This window comes from Piliocolobus tephrosceles, chromosome 6 (genome assembly GCF_002776525.5).
Source record: "Piliocolobus tephrosceles isolate RC106 chromosome 6, ASM277652v3, whole genome shotgun sequence".
NCBI lineage: Eukaryota > Metazoa > Chordata > Mammalia > Primates > Cercopithecidae > Piliocolobus > Piliocolobus tephrosceles.
Window position 1 is genome coordinate 123610896 of NC_045439.1, and position 2544 is coordinate 123613439.

A 2544-nucleotide genomic window follows, 5' to 3' on the forward strand; every position below is an offset into this window, starting at 1 on the left:
GACTTATTGATATGCATACTTTTAGTTTGATGTTTCTAATTGCAGCATGTTATTCCATAGTGTGCATCACCATATTTTATTGATCCATTCTCCCAGTGATGGTCATCTGGATTGCCAACAATGTCCTGCAACAAGCATCTTTATACAAGTACCTTATGGATGTGTGGCAGTTTCCTGGGATATGTACATGTGAGTAGGATAGCTGGGCTATAAGGTGTATGCATTGACTTGACTAAGCACTGCTAGGATGTATTTGTGTCTCTTAGGTGAGCCTACATTCTCCATTGCCTTATTGGTGTAGACAACACTAGAACAGAATTATAGCTATAGCTGTATTCCAACTTATAGCCATCATTAATATTCAGCAGTCGATTGATGACATTAGTGGTATTAGGCAATGCATTTATATAAAGCAATACACAGGTTTTTAAACCTATATATTTTATATTTTACCAATATAGGTCTTCAAATTTAGCAGAAAAGCCTAGCAATATCTATATGAGTAGTGAAAACATTTTGGTACAAGCAAGTGGAGCAAATTCACAGGGTGTGCCTGAGACTGTCAAGCTTTCAAGGAATGACCTCATATGGACTCTTCTACCCAATTCAAATCAAATAAGCCAGGTGCAGTGGCTCACACCTGTAATCCCAGCACTCTGGGAGGCTGAGGCAGGCGGATCACCTGAGTTCAGAAGTGCGAGAGCAGTCTGACCAACTTAGCGAAAGCCTGTCTCTACTAAAAATACAAAATTTAGCCAGGCGTGGTGGCAGGTGCCTGTAATCCCAGTTACCTGGGAGACTGAGGCAGGAGAATCACTTGAACCCGGGAAATGGAAGCTCCAGTGAGCTGAGATCATACCACTGCACTCTAGCCTGGGCAACAGAGCAAGACTCAAAAAGTCTCAAGTCTCACAAAAACAAAAACAAATATATTTGGAGTAATGAGTCCTGTGACATCAGGCAACTTCATTATTAATGATAGACCACCCTTTCTATTTCCAGGGAAGCAAAGAGAAGCTATAAGGAAGGGGCATCACAAGGACTGAGTTCATTCACTTCCTGCCATCATTCTTTAGTGGTCTTAGATGCTGAACCTTCAAATGCTTTCTTCTTCTTGCTGCTTTTCACATGCACATAAATATGAAAAAGTAGTTTTCCATATTAAGCAATCCTCCTCTTATCCTGAATCTTCTGAAGTTTACTTCCTCTCTCTTCTTTGAGAGCTGGACTTTATTAAATGGTTATTTCATACTTACTAGGTTTCAGGCACTGGGCTAGGCACCACAAAAACAGTAGTGACTGAACATAGGCTTCTCTATGGAGCATATAGTTTGCTTCTTGGAAAGAGACTTTTAAATTTATTGTCTTTACCCTTTTACCTTGTATTCTTGATTCATCCCTGGTGTCCTACAGAGTTTTGTTCTTAGGTTTCCCATTCTCTCTTGGTGATCTCATCTGTGCTTACATCTTCAACTATTACTTACTCCTGCGTTGGTGATTCAAAGTGTATAATGAACACATCTCTTGAGCCCCAGAAACATCTATCCAACTATTTACGAAAGGTATCCACCTGTATGCATTAAAGCCAATATGTTGAAAGTGCTCTTCCCTTTTGCGACCATCACCGAAGTGGGAACAGCCAAAATGAAATTCAATCCCTTTGTGACTTCTGACCAAAGTAAGAACCACAAAAGGCACTTCAGTGAACCCTCCCACGTTTGCAGGAAGATAATGTCTTCCTCTCTTTCCACAGAGCTGAGACAGAAGTACAATGTTTGATCCATGCCCATCTGAAAGGATGATGAAGTTCAGGTTGTATGAGGACACTATAAAGGTCAGCAAATTGGCAAAGTCAGCCAGGTTTACAGTAAGAAATACGTCATCTACATTGAATGGATGCAGCGGGAAAAGGCTAATGGCACAACCATCCATGTAAGAATTCACCCCAGCAAAGTGGTTATCACTAGGCTAAAACTGGACAAAGACCGCAAAACGGTCCTTGAATGGAAAGGAACATCACACCAAGTAGGAAAGGAAAAGGGCAAATACAAGGAAGAAACAATAGAGAAGATGCAGGAATGAGGTAATCTTATATACAAACTTTCATTAAAACTTGAAATGAAAAAAAGAAGGCAATATGTTGAAAGTAATTGAAGAATGTACCAGAAACCAATAAAAGTAATACTTGTTGCAGGTGGTAGTTTGGGGTGGATAGAGTCAGGGTAGAAAGCATGATTCCTTAATATGTATCTTTTTATATATTTAAAAAATCTGAGGCCGGGCGCGGTGGCTCAAGCCTGTAATCCCAGCACTTTGGGAGGCCGAGACGGGCGGATCACGAGGTCAGGAGATCGAGACTATCCTGGCTAACACGGTGAAACCCCGTCTCTACTAAAAAAATACAAAAAACTAGCCGGGCGAGGTGGCGGGCGCCTGTAGTCCCAGCTACTGGGGAGGCTAAGGCAGAAGAACGTCTTGAACCCGGGAGGCGGAGCTTGCAGTGAGCTGAGATCCGGCCACTGCACTCCAGGCTGGGCGACAGAG

At 41.9% G+C, this 2544-nt stretch overlaps 1 pseudogene; it reads left to right on the forward strand.

Moving 5' to 3' along the window:
• Positions 1 to 1644: 1644 nt before the first annotated feature.
• LOC111554736 lies at positions 1645 to 2082 on the forward strand (annotated as a pseudogene).
• Positions 2083 to 2544: the final 462 nt, after the last annotated feature.